The sequence below is a fragment of the Orycteropus afer genome, unplaced genomic scaffold, assembly GCF_000298275.1.
Source record: "Orycteropus afer afer isolate SDZICR_OR568_19922 unplaced genomic scaffold, OryAfe1.0 scaffold00040, whole genome shotgun sequence".
Lineage (NCBI taxonomy): Eukaryota > Metazoa > Chordata > Mammalia > Tubulidentata > Orycteropodidae > Orycteropus > Orycteropus afer.
The window spans coordinates 1,875,837-1,890,854 of NW_006921627.1; positions in this window are offsets into that span (position 1 = coordinate 1,875,837).

Genomic DNA, 15,018 nt, shown 5'->3' on the forward strand with positions numbered 1-15,018 from the left:
TGGCTGGTGGGTTTGAACCGCCAGCCTTCAGGTTAGCAGTCAAATGCCTTAGGCACTATGCCATCAGAGCTCCTAACAGAGCATAATGTTTAATCTGGCACCCACCTCTCTTTCAGTGGCATACTGTCTGTGCTCTGGCCATACTGGTCATTTGTCCCTCAAATATACGAGCTCAATCCTCACCCTTTCATCATCCTCTCTGCTTAGAATGTGCTTTCTTTCCACTTTTGCCTAACTTCTGTTCACCTTTCAGGCTTCAGGATTTATGTCACTGTCTCAGAAAGGTTTACCTGACCCTCTATATTCTCTTGCATACACTCTTCTTTTTCTTCATGACTCTTATCATGATTTAGAATGATGTATTTATTTCTGTGTTTACAGTCTTCCCTCCCCCCCACTAGACTGTAAGCTCCATGTGGGCAGGCATTAACTTTCATGTCATTCACACTATGAACCTGGAGCCTAGCTCAGTGCCCCAAATTTGGTTAGTACTCAATAAAATATTTGTTGAATGAATGGCTGTATTCTGTATCTGTTGAGCTAGTTACTGAGGCAGGAGGGAGCACAGCAAAGTATCCCCAACCAAAAGACCTCCTGGGATCACAGTCCGGCTCCTAGCTTGGTCTTTGGGAGAAGAAAGGCAAGAAGCTAGCCTTGTCTTTACTCCACTAAAGGAAATAAAGGAGAATCACAGAATTCCTTAGAAGTCTGAAGTAGATTCTAGAATCTTCCCATTCTTCATCCATCATCTGCATTCCAGCATCCCAGCCTGCAACCAGCCTTCTCTCTAGTTAATGGTACTGGGAAAAGTCTTGCCAAAAAAGGGTCCTCAACACAGGCTAGGGACCCAGGTGGAACAAAATGACCTCTAGGATCCTGTCTAATTCTGAGAGTCTTTGATTCATTCATTGCCTTAACCAATCCCAGTGCTTTTGACGTAGCAGATTTAGATTTAATAAGCAGGGAGATCATTAAAAAGAGCAGACTTTCTTATCTAATAGAGACTGGTAGAACCACAGAGACTGTGGCCCTTAGACACCTTTCAAGTTGATCCATCCCTGGGGGGATCAACTTTCAGTGGAACAATAGACAAGTTGTTGTTGTCATTGTTATGTGCTGTGGAGTCGGACTGACTCGTAGCGCCAGACACCTCCTTGGGTTTCTGAGGCACTATCACTACTGTAGTAGATTGCCCAACCTTCCTTCCGAGGAGTGGCTGGTAGGTTTGAACTGCCAGCCTTCTGGTTAGCTCTTAAGTGCCTTAGACACTATGCTACCAGAGCTCCTATAGACAAGCTTAGAAAGTGAATAATATTACCAAGGAGGAATGTACCTCTCAGCACAATCAACCCTATAACAGCAAAAGGGCAGCACTTCCCTAAAAACAAAGCTTTGAAGGCAGGAACGAAGGACAAAAGGGAACGGGAAACCCAGGGAAGAAGTGGGAAGACTGCTGTTACATTGAGGGGATTGCAAGCAATGTCACAAAACAAAATGTGTATAAATTGTTGCCTAGAAAACTAATTTGCTCTGTAAACTTCCACCCAAATAAATGGCAGTTTAAAAATAAATAAATAAATGGTATGGATGGAACTTAGCAGAATGGGTGTTGGTAGCACGTTGCCATGGCTACAAGAGGCCTCTAACACAGACCGGAGCTTAAAAGGTCTCTGGTCTGAACTTGGTGTGACTTGGTAAAATGAACCAGCTATTGCCTTCTGTCTTGCCTTCCAGCCTCATTTAACACTCTTGAGTCTTAGTCAGAAAACTAGGAACACCAATAGAACCTCACCCGAGTTATGAAGATTAGATTGAAGAGGGGAAAACTAGTCTTGAAAACAGGTTGTAGATCTCTCAGACCTGAGTAACATTGATGCAATGTGAGGAGCAGGTAAAACTGATTCTCATTCCTCCTTCAGAACTTCCCAGAGGGTTCCCTGACATATGTTTTTTGGAAAAGTTTGTGTTAATTAAAGTTTTGCAAATTAATCATGCTGTACCTGGGGGCTTGCAATCCATTATTATTTAAAGGAAATCTACATATACAATCGTGCAATAATAGTAATAACAAACAATATCTATGAGTAGATGCATAGGTAGGTACACAAGTTGAACAGATGTGGGAAGACGAATGGGAGCACACCCACAAGTATATAAACATTTGTCAGAGGAAATTTCTACCTATGTATTTGTACTTCCTATAAATATATCCAAGGATATAGGAGAGAACACAAGGGGCAAAGTTCTGAAAACTTCTTAGCCATAACCAAACATTCTGAGGGAATGAGTCACTGGGCTTGGGGACTTAGGACCACAGTCTCAGGGGATGTTTAGGTCAGTTGGCATAAAATAGTCCACAAAGACAATGTTCTACGTTCTACTTCAGTAAATAGTGACTGGAGTCTTAAAAACTTCTAAGCAGCCATCTAACATGAAACTATTAGTCTCTCCCCTCCACAGCAAAGAAGAAAACCAAAGACTCAAGGAAACAATTAGTCCAAAGAACTAATGAACCGCATAAACTACAGCCTCCACTAGCCTGAGACCAGGGTAATATCTGTATATCAGGGAGTTCTGGTAGCATAGTGGCTAAGGCACTTGACTGCTAACCAGACGGCTGGCGGTTCAAACCCACCACCCACTCCTCGGAAGGAAGGTTGGGCAATCCTACTTCCGTAGTGATACTGCCTCGGAAATCCAAGGAGGGGTCACTATGAGTCAGGGCTGACTCGATGGCACATAACAACAACAACATACATACAGATGTGTATGAGGAGCTCTGGTAGCGTAATACCTAAGGCACTTGACTGCTAACCAGAAGGCTGGCAGTTCAAACTCACCAGCCACTCCTCAGAAGGAAGATGGGGCAGTCTACTTCCGCAGTGATACTGCCTCGGAAACCCAAGGACAGGTCACTATGAGTCGGCACATAACAACAACAACAACAACAGATGTGTATGTATATATATGTGTGTGTGTGTGTGTGTTGGTGGTGTTGTTGTTGTTGTTGTTGTGTGCCGTCGAGTCAAACCTGACTCATAGCGACCCCTCCTTGGGTTTCCGAGGCAGTATCACTACGGAAGTAGGATTGCCCAACCTTCCTTCCGAGGAGTGGCTGGTGGGTTTGAACCGCCAGCCGTCTGGTTAGCAGGCAAGTGTCTTAGCCACTATGCTACCAGAGCTCAGTTCCAACTTATAGCAACCCTATGTGCAACAAAACAGAACTCTGCCAGGTCCTGTTCCATCCTCACAATTATTGCCATGCTTGAGCTCATTGTCATAGCCACTGTATCAATCCATTTTGTGTGTGTGCTTGTATATGTGTATGTGTGTGTGTACACATTGTCTTAGGAGCTCTGGTAGCATAGTGCCTAAGGCATTTGACTGCTAACCAGAAGGCTGGCAATTCAAACCCACCAGCCTCTCCTCAGAAGGACAATTGGGCACTTTACTTCCATAAAGATACTTCCATAAAGAATCATGTATATTTGTGTGTGTGTGTGTGTGTGTGTGTGTGTAAGGCACTTGGCTGCTAACCAGAAGGTCAGTGGCTCTAATCCACCAGCCACTCCATGGAAGGACGACGGTATAATCTACTTTCACAAAGATTTACAGCCTCTGAAACCCAATGGGGGTTGCTATGAGTCAGAATCGACTTGATGGCAATGAGTTTTGTTTTGATTTATATATTTGTATGTATTCGTATTCTACATTTACCTCCTGCCATACATGGTAATGTATATTATCAATTTTAATCTTAGAATAATAGGTAATATAGTTGTAAACAGGTTAAATGTAATATTTCTCAGATTAATGAATATTAATAACAAAAATGTTTTGTAAACTCTTTCCCCATTGAATTACAATGCTATTAGTTAGAACATTATTGGTAACTGGAAGCCTTTTCTGATCTTGCTCCTTCTTTTCCTGTAATTACTACTTCATCCTCAAAAAAAAATTATTGATATAGGTTCACCAATACTAACTACTGTAGTATTGTAGCTAAAACGCCCGAAATAGGACAAAACCAGTGACTATACAAACGTCAGCAGCAATGAAAACAACAGCTTGTAGCATGTCCACACACGGAACCAGGTGCTAGGAATCATCGTAATTGGGCAACAATGACAGCTCTCACCAGAGCATGGTACCAAAACCAAACCCACGGTCATTAAGTGGATTCTGACTTACACCAACCCTACAGGGCAAAGTAGAACTTCCTCACAGGGTTTCAAGGCTGAAAATCTTTATGGAGGCAAACTGCCTCATCTTTGTCCCATAGAGTGGCTGGTGGGCCTAAACCTTTCAGTTAATAGCTGAGTGCTTAACTACTGTGCCACTTTCTTAACTGTATTGTGTTTGTACTGTGCTTAATGACTGTAATCCACTGGTTTCTGACGCGGTAAATCTTTACAGAAGTAGATTGTTCCATCTTCCTTTGGTGAAGTGGCTGATGGGTTTGACCTGCCAATCTTCTGGTTAGCAGTCAAATGCCTTAGGCACTACGCCACCAGAACTCCTTTGGAGTGCATTAGAAATTTCAAAAAGTAAATTAGCATAGAGTTTTAGCCTTATAGGTTTATTGATAAAGTAAGCTGGGCTTAGAAAAATGTTTTTGTCGTTATGACTAACTATAGGGATATGTTTACGAAAAGTAATAAAAGTCTGCTGAAACACTGTGGAAGTAGATTGCCCAGTCTTCCTCCCAAGGAGTCGCTGGTGGTTTTGAACCGCCAGCCTTCTGGTTAGCAGTCAAATGCCTTAGGCACTATGCCACCAGAGCTCCTGAACAAAAATTTTATAGACAGTCATTTTGGTGTCACCCCCTCTGACAGTGTCACCTGGTATAGTCCCATCCCCCATGCATACTCCCTCAAACAAACCAATAATAACAACAACAACAAAAAAAAGCTTACTGCCATTGAGTGGAGATTCTGACTCCCACTGGGTGACCCCCATTGGGTTTCCAAGGCTGTAAATCTTTACAGAAGCAGACTGCCTCAGCTTTGTTCCACAGAGCTGCTGGTGGGTTCAAACCACTACTCTTTTGGTTAGCAGCCCAATGCCTTAACCACTACACTACCAGAATTCTACCACATAGTCCCTCAGGACACCACTGTCTAAACCATCTCCTACCTTTAGGAAGACCTGCCAGAAGGTCCTCAGGAAGACACCTGTGCCTGTTGAAGTTTAAAAACTCACCAGAATAGGATTCTGTAACCTATTTTATTTTGGGAATCCCAAAATGTCCCTTTTCCCAGGGTCAGAACTTTGAATGACTGATCTTTACTTCTCACAAGAATTTATCACGTGAGTATGGCTATATATAAATGAACCTAACAGTCAAAATTAAGGAGCCCTGATTGTGCAGTGGTTAAAGTGCTGGCTGCTGGAAGGTCAGTGATTTGAACCCACCAACCACTCTGCAGTAGAAAGCCTGCTTCCATAAAGATTATGGAATCCCTATGTGGCAGAACTACTCTGTCCTATAGGGTTGCTCCAAGTCATAAACAAATTGATGACAACAGGTATAGGTCAAAATTAAGTTAGCATACTAAGAGTATAAGTATTATTTTCCTATTCATACTTTATGTTTCTTTAAATAGTGGTGTCCTTTCTTCCCTGTGTGGAAAGGACATAAATAAAACATTTTGGGGCAAGAGGAGCCACTGTGGTGTCTAGGGGAAGGAGAGCGATTTTAGATTAGCTTTGCCCTGAGATCTTGAGTGTGTAGACTGCTAATGGATGCTTGGCTACTAACTAAAGGGCTGGAGGTTGGAGTTCACCCAGAGGTGCCTCAGAAGAAAGACCTGGAGACCTTTTGAAAAATCAGCCACTGAAAACCCTGTAGAGCCCAGTCCTACTCACACACAGGGGTCACTGTGAGTCAGAATCAATTCCACACAACTCTTTGGGTGCCCTGAGAACCATCTATATCCCTCAGTGCTCACCAATAAATGTGTGGCCAGCTCAGAGTTACTGGTTTTCATTTTGTCCAGGGTTTTTAACCAATAGTCTCTTCCTCCTCCACCTCCAAAGGTAGCCTGGATCCTACTTTCCAAAGGTCCTATGTTCAAGAACTGTCCAGGGACCAAATGTTAGCGGGAAGGGGCGTGTCCCAGTTGGGCCAGACTTCCCTGAGGCTAAGCTAATGCTAAAATGGGGAAGGGTGGAGTGACTAGAGTTTAAAGAGTCATAGATGATCAGAGTTGGGAGAGGCCTAAAGATTATTTTATCTAACCTCTCTGGTAGTGTAGTGTTAAGGCATTTGACTGCTAACCAGAAGATTGGTGGTTCAAACCCACCAGCTGCTCCATGGGAGCAAGATGAGAAAATCTACTTCTGTAAAGATTTACAGCTTTGCAAACCTGATGGGGGTCACTATGAGTCGAAATCCACTGATGGCAGTGACTTTGTTTTGTTTTGGTTTTCTGTGTTGCATGTGATGAGACCGAAGCCCAGAAAGAGGAAGTAACTCTGCCAAGATTGGGCAGTAGGTGGTGGCCGATTTCCTGATTCATTCTTCTAGTGACAAGCGCTTGTCAGGGGACTTCTCCGCTGAAGGGTTTCCGCATAATCTCCTGGTGGGGTCAGAACAGTAACGGCTCAGGGTGGGGTTTGGGCAGCCTCCCCACAGACACCCTCACCAGCCTCCCCTTGCTTAATTAGTCCAGAATGCATCAGCCCAACTGGGCACAGCTATTTCTCGCCTGGGACATTCTGACTCCTCCTCTGACCTCTGGCTTTCCTTTGGCCATGTCCCAGCCCCAGAAATGGCCTCAGTTTCCTGTTCCCCTCTCCAGGGAGGAATGGATTCTTGGAGCGGAGAGCGGCTGCCTATGAGCCTTCTCTTTGTCCACAGTCCCTCTGCAGAGCATGGTCCCAGCAATCTCCACCTACCCGCATACACCGCCCCCCAGCTTGCAGACTGCTGTGGACCTCGGAGAGCTCAGTGACTGCCATTTAATGGGAAATTGCCCGAGCAGAAGCATGTGGAAAGGAAATGGCGATTAATGTGAGACTGAGGATGGCAGGAAGGACCTTTCCCCGAGGGGGACTCCTGTCGATCACCTGTAGATGGCTGCGGGCGGACTGCGGGGTGCTGCCGACCCCTGGTGGCCACTTCTGGTACCACAGGAATGCCTTGGTGTTTAGGTTCTCTGTTGGGTTCCCAGTCAGAAGGATGTCCTCTGCCGTCACCTCCTATTACTGCTGGAAATTAGTTAATAACCTCTGACTGTAAAATATGCTTTTTGGTAGCGAATTCATAACATTCAAGTAAGTGTAGATGAAAACAAAATCACCCATAATTCCACCACGTAGAGTTAACCACTGTTAATATTTTGGTCTTTGGTCTGATAGCGTAGTGCATAAGGCATTTGACTGCTAACCAGAAGGCTGGTGGTTCAAATCCACCAGCCACTCCTCAGAAGGAAGATTGGACAATCTACTTCCATAGTGATACCGCCTCGGAAACCCAAGGAGGGGTCGCTATGAGTCGGTCGGTCAATGGTACATAACAACAACAACAAATATTTTGATCTATTTACATCTCATAAAACGCCTATAGGGTCCTTCTGGTCTCACTCCTGCTCCTGACTTCTGTCTTATCATTTGCCATTACCTTCCTTTGCTTCTGTTGCCACATGTCCCCTCCCAGATAGAAAGGGCTGCTCCTGACTTTGGGCCATCCAGTACCCTGCACAGACTTAAAGGGGAGCTAGATGCATAGGCATCATACCACATGAGGAGAGGAGCACCATAATAAATTTCCAGTTTATTATATTTAAAATAAAAGATTGGAATAGACATATACAATTCAAACCAAACCTACAAGTCAATTCCAACTCATAGTGACCCTGTAGGACAGAATAGGGCTGTCCCATAGGGTTTCCAAGACTATAAATCTTTGCAGAAGCAGACTGCCACATCTTTCTCCTGTGGTTGGTGGGTTCAAACTACCAGCCTTTTGGTTAGCAGCTGAGTGCTTTAACCAGTGTGCCACCAGGACTCCTATACACAATCACATTTCAAAAATTGTATATATGTATACACATACACACAACATATATATATATATATATATATATATATATATATATATATATATGTTTATATATACACACACACATATACATATACATACACACACACAGAGATATATATATATTGTTAGCTGCTATGGAGCTGGTCCCAACTCATGGCACCCCCATGCACAGCAGAGTGAAATGCTTCCCAGTTCTGCACCATACCCATCATCAGTTACCCAGTGGACCATTGTGATCCATAGGATTTTCATTGGCTAACTTTTGGAAGTAGGTTGCCAGGGCTCTCCTGGTCTCAGGGTAGATGAGGCCATAGTTCATGTAGACTATTTATCCTGTAGAATAGTTTCTTCTTTGAGTCTTTGGTTTCTTTCTTTCTCCTTTGCTCCAGATGAGTAGAGACCAATGGTTGCTCACAAGCTTTTAAGACCCTAGACACTATTCACCAAAACAGAGCATGACTTTATGAATTACATTATGCCAATTGACCCAGATGTCCCATAAGACTGTGGTCCTTTCAAAGCCAGAAATTCAGTCCTGTGGAATGTTTGGTTATGCCTAAGAAGTATCTGTAATTGTGCCCCCTGTTTATTAAATTTCGAGTAAATTATATTTCCAAAGAAACCATAAGCCAGCTTGCAAAAGCCTGTCTTACTTTCTTTTTTTAAATTGTGATTTGGGTGAAAGTTTATAGCAAATTCACTTTCCATACAGCAGTTCACATATACTTTGTCTCATGACATGACTACAATTTACCACAGTGCAACAGCTCCCCTCCCACTTCCTCCCCATAGTTACCTCTTCCCTGTGTCCATCCCTCCCTGCACTCCTGCCCCGTGAGCTATCTCCCTGTGCATAAACAGCCCTTCTTTCTCCCGTGATTATTCTCTCCAAAGAGTGTATCTACCTCAAGTAAATGTCCAACTCCTATACCTGTCTTGTTTGGCTGTAAGCCAAAGGTGTGGGTTCAATTCCAGACCTGAAGGGCAGCTAGGGGCCATAGTCTCAGGGGTTCCACCAGGCTCTATCAGACCAGCAAACCTGGTCCTTTTTTTTTTTTTTCTTTTTTAATGATTTTGAGTTTTGTTCTCCTTCTCTATCCAGGATCTCCTACAGAGATCACCCTCCAAGTGTTTGACAGTTGTAGCAGGGCACCATCTAGTTCTTCTGGCCTCATAGTCATATAGGCTGAGGATCACATGTGAACCTAGAGTCTTGATAAGATTTAGGCTTGATTCTTTTGGCAAGACTATTTCAGATGTGGTCCCCCCACTATGTGCACATCAATGAAGTGCATCTGTTCTAAGGCCTGTCCACAATTGGGGAGAAAAAAACAGTAGCCAGATGGGCATCACTCTGAGTCAGGGCAGAGGGAGGGGCACCACAAGGCTCAGGAGTGCCTCCTTTCCCTCAGCCCTCCTTCCCAGGTGGCTGACTCTGCCACAATCAGACTTCCCATGAATCACCTCCCCTTCTTGTGGGGACATAGGGGACTGCATGAATGAGACCCTTCACTAATGTCCTCACCAGCCCAGAAAGAAGTGTGCAGGATGGGTCACAGTTGGTTCTGCCCAGAGACTCCTAGTGCCAGCTGTCCCCTCCCCAGGGCCAGTGACAGGGCAGTGTGAGGACTAATGGATAAATGCCCCCCATGCTCCCTTAGGGCTCTGGAGGAGAGGGGATGGGCAGGTGGGCAGGGAGCCTGATTTGGAGAAGCCTGGCACTGTCCTAGGGGAGCTTTGGTGGTGTACTACCTAAGCCATTTGACTGCCAGCCAGAAGGCTGGCAGTTCAAACGCACCAGCCACTACACAGAAGGAACACTGAGCAATCTACTTCTGTAGAGATACCACCTTGGAAACCCAAGGAGGAGTTGCTATGAGTCAGATTTGACTCAATGGCAGTGCGATTTTTTTTTTTGGGGGGGGGGCATTTTCCTAAGGAGCCCTGGTTGTGCAGTGGTAAAAGTGCCAACTGAAAGGTTGGCAGTTCCAAGCTACCAGCCACTCTGCAGGAGAAAGATATAGCCGTGCTTCCATAAAGATTATGGCCTTGGAAACCCTGTGAAGTTCTACTTTGTCCTGTAGGGTTGCTATGAGTTGGAGTCGACTTGATGGCCATAGGTTTGGCTTTTGGTTTGGATACAGGGAGCACAGTGCAGTCCAGGGAAATGGGGCCAGGAGGGGCAGAGATCAGGGAGTCCAGGGGATGGTCCTATAGCCTAAGAGGGGAGGGGCGGGTCCTATAGCCTAAGAATCCACCCTAAGAGATAGTCCAAGGTTCATTTTGACATCACACCCCTCCAAAATGCTTAGAAGTCTGTCTTCTGGAGTTCTTTTCCTCTTCACTCTTCCTACTTGCCTTGCTGTTGTATTTTAAAACTTTCTTTGGCCAATTGTCTCTTGCCTTTTCCTCCATTTCTCTCATCTCCCTCTCCACCTCTCCACCATCTACTCTTTCTTTCACTCTTTCCTCACCTTGCCTTTTTATTGCCTCCTCCCCTTTTTTCCCTTAGACATCAGCCTGTGCTCATGATAGACACACTGACAGAGCAGCCCAGAGGCTGGATCCTGGAGGAAGCCATGGGCACCAGGCTGAGTTGGCAGCTCTCACAGAGGAAATCTCATGCTGTTTCCTGAACCCTCAGGAGCTCTCTCCTCAAGGCCTAGACTCAAAGCTCCTCTTCTACTTTGCTGTGACCCAGCTCTGTATTCAGGACAGCCACGCCCTCCACAGAGGCCTGCCAGGGCCTCTGACCTTTCTTCTCATGCTTGGACGTCACTCCTATACATCACACATGTTGGGCTGCCTGGCCTTTCTTGGGCTGGAGTCCCCTGGGGCAGTTATTCAGGGGGCAGTGGGAAGAGGGCCACAGAAAGGAAACAAGTCAAGGTCAGGCAAGAAAACCTGGGCAAGTTTAGGGGAGATGGGAATGCTAGGGCAGGAGCACTGAGGCTACGAGGAGACCCACCAGGTAGTTGCCTTAGTTCTTTATTTTCCTCTATAGATGCATTAGGATGTCAGAGAGCTACCCTCTACCTTCCCTTAGCTGGAGGCCAGGGATGTAGAGATCTAGGGTGGGTGGGTTCAATGCCTTAGTATTTTAACCTAGGTGGTTTCGAATTTTTTTTCTATAAATGTTACCTAGCTAAGTGTCTGACTTATTGTGACCCACATTGGGTTTCCAAGGCTATAAATCATTATGGAAGTAGATTGCCCAGTCTTCCTTTTACAGAGTGGCTGGTGGGTTTGAACTGCCAACCTTCTGGTTAGTAGTCAAATGCCTTAGACAGTGTGCCAGCAGAGCTCCTTTAAAGGAGTCTCTGGGTGGTACAAAAGGAGCCCTAGCTAGGAGCTCTGGTGGTGTAGTGCCTAGGGCACTTGACTTCTAACCAGAAGGCTGGCAGTTCAAACCCACAAACCACTTCTCGGAAGGAAGGTTGGGCAATCTACTTCCGTAGTGATACTGCCTCGGAAACCCAAGGAGGGGTCGCTATGAATCGGGTTATGTTGCACATAACAACAACAACAACAGCTAAGAGTCAGGGTCACATATTATATCCAAGGCTGGATCACCACCTCAGCTTACATCCCTCACCCTAACTGCAGCACCAGCACCCCAATGGCAATCGCAGGCAGGTCCTGGGAAGTGCCTCATCACCTCCTTTCCACGGCCTTTGGGTGCAGTCACACTGAGTGCATGAGAAGGGTCTGTAGTCTGGGGCCAATGGGGAAGGGTGCTTTTGGAGTTTCAAGGAGTCAATACATAGCAGTCCTCACTTCTCTGCCTGAATGTAAACCTGCTGAAAAATAGACACAAGGACCAGCCAGAAACCAAACCTATTTCCATCAATATGACAATATGACTGACTCATGCCAACCCTGTATGTTACAGGGTAGAATTGTTGTATAGAGTTTTCTTGGCTGTAAACTTAGCAGAAGCAGATCACCAGGCCTTTCTTCCATGGACACAGGAGAGATGAAAAAAAAAACAAAGTCAGCTTTATTAGTGATCAAAGCATATTGGAAAGATACAATGGGCTCACTAACACCCTATCCTTGAATTACACATATCCACCCCACCCTCAGCCACAGGTGTAAAACCCCAGCTGTCTTCACTACGGGGACTGCCTGGAGCACCCATATCTCATGGATATCTGGTCCCCAAGATGAGACGGGACTCAGCCACATATGCTTGGGTCTTTCTTCCAAGTTTACCAATCTGGTAAGTCACGTTTCCTCTTCCCCAGGTGGAGAGAGTCCAGGAGAGTTATTAACAGAAGTTCCTTTCAGGTAAATAAGAGGAGTAGGGGAAGTATTCCCTAGAGATTAACAGCACTCTCTTCTCAGGATTCCCCTTCAGCAAGACTGAGTGGGGGCTGGGGAAGGGGTATGTGTGTGTGTGATAGAAACTATCCTGCAATCTCTTTACTGATCACCACCCCCACCCCCAGGGCTTACCCACCTCCCTACTGTCAGTTATTCATCCTCCATTCCTCTTTGTTCCAGCCGCAGCTTCCCTGTTATTTTTCTAAGGGGACCCCATGAACTCTCTCTCTCTGATATTTTGCTTTTATCTGCCTCTTTCTTGCGTGAGGCAGAAAATGTCAATTGTTCTCCTATATTTTTATGCCCTTCATGTGTAGAAAAAAAGAAAAGAAAAAAAAAAAAAACCTGACCAGTTGCCATGGAATCCATTCCAATTCATGGTGACCACGTGTATTGCAGAGTAGAACTACTCATGGCATAGAGTTTTCATGGCCGTGACCTTTTGGAAATAGATAGTCAGACCGTTCTTTTGAGGCTCCTCTGGGTGGGTTTGAACCACCAACCTTTTGATTAGTGGCCAAATGCATAACCATTTACATCGCCCCAAACTAAACCCACTGCCATCAAGTTGATTCCAACTCATAACAACCCTGTAGGACAGAGTAGAACTGCCTAGAGGATTCCAAAGCTGTAATCTTTATAGAAGTGAACTGCCACATCTTTCCTTTAAGTGAGCAGCCAAGTGTTTAACCACTGTGTCACCAGGGCTCCTTTTGCACCACCCAGAGACTCCTTTAAAGGAGCTCTGCTGGCACACTGTCTAAGGCATTTGACTACTAACCAGAAGGTTGGCAGTTCAAACCCACCAGCCAGTCTGTAAAAGGAAGACTGGGCAATCTACTTCCATAATGATTTATAGCCTTGGAAACCCAATGTGGGTCGCTATAAGTCAGAATCTACTCAAAGATAGTTGGTTTGATTTTTTTGTTTGGAACTCCTTTATGAAGAAAAGGAACTCCTTATCTCTTAGCCAGGCATAAGGCTACATTTCCTAGCCTCCTTTGTGGCTAGTGAAGGAGCTCTGTGTAGTGTAGTGGTTAAGGCATTAGGCTACTAACCAAAAGATTGGTGGTTTAAACCCACCAGCCACTCTACAGAAGAAAGATGTGGCAGTCTGCTTCCGTAAAGATTTGCAACCTTGGAAACCTAATGAGGAGCACTGTCAGTCAGAGTCAACTGGATGGTAGTGAGCTTTTTCTTTTTTTGTTGTTTTGTTTTTTGTGACTAATGTAGCCATATGATTACATTTTGGTCAATGAAGTATAAGCAGGCATGAACTATGGCACTTCTTGGAATTTCATCTGTAAGGGAGATGGCATAACTTTTCTTGTCTCTTCTTTCCTGCTAGCTGAAATATGAACATAATGGCTGGAGCCTGAGCAGCCATCTTGGATCATGAAGCAGAAGCTATCTGGTATTGGTGAACCAGCAAAATAGGAGTTAGATGCCTAACAAGTTCTGGAGCCACAAGTCCAAGTCTGTATTGCTGTCTTCCAACTTTGCTTACATGAGAGAAACAAGTTTTTTTCTTATTCGAACCACTGTTTTTTAGAGGTTTCTGTGTTTTGTAGCCAAACCTCATCCTAACCACAGAAAGTATTACATGCATGGGTATAAGCAGGTTTTATGCACACTTGTGTATTGCAAATGTGTAAGTTTGTTTACAGGGAAAATAGTAGCATAGATAACTAAGTTTTTAGGGAAAGTTGTTTTTGTTGCATTTAATGGAGTGGATCCCAACTCATAGTGACCCTATAGGACTGAGTAGAACTGTTCCATAGGATTTCCTAGGCTGCAACCTTTAAGAGAGCAGATCGCCAGTGTTTTCTTCCATAGAGCAGCTGGTGGTTCCAACTGTTGACCTTTTGCTTAGCAGCTGAGCACTTAACCATTGTACAACCAGGGCTCCTTATAGGGCAAGTAGGAGTGTGGATATTAATTAATTTGTCTATTAATATTAATTGAATACTTGTAATATGCAAAAAGGAGCTCTGGTAGCATAGTGCCTAAGGCACTTGACTGCTCACCAGAAGGCTGGCGGTTCAAACCCACCAGCCACTCATCGGAAGAAAGGTTGGGCAATCCTACTTCCGTAGTGATACTGCCTCGGAAACCCAAGGAGGGGCCACTATGAGTCGGGGCTGACTCGACGGCAAACAACAACAATATGCAAAAGGGAGTTCTGGTGGCATAGTGGCAAGGCATTTCACTGCTAACCAGAAGGTTGGCAGTTCAAACCCACCAGCTGCTCCTCAGGAGGAAGATGAGGTAATCTACTTCTTAAAGATTTATAGTCTTGGAAACCCAGTGGGGGTCGCTATGAGTTGGAATCAACTCAATGGCAGTGGGTAATGTGCAAAAGTACTGTGATAGGACCTATGAAAGAGATGAAGATGAATCAGACGAAGACCCTGCCCTCATGGAGTTTAGCGTCTAGGACAATGAGATTGTGTATGTGAGGGACAGTCGGTTTGGTACCTACCAGAATGTACCTTCTGTTCTGTCATCTTTCCTGAAAACACCAGCCCACTTCTACTTCTTGCCAGGAATGGCTGCTGTTTTATGGAATTCAGTCCATAGCAGAGAAAGACTAAAAACAACATAGACCCAGATGAAAAATATGAAACACATGAAGAGGTGGAGGG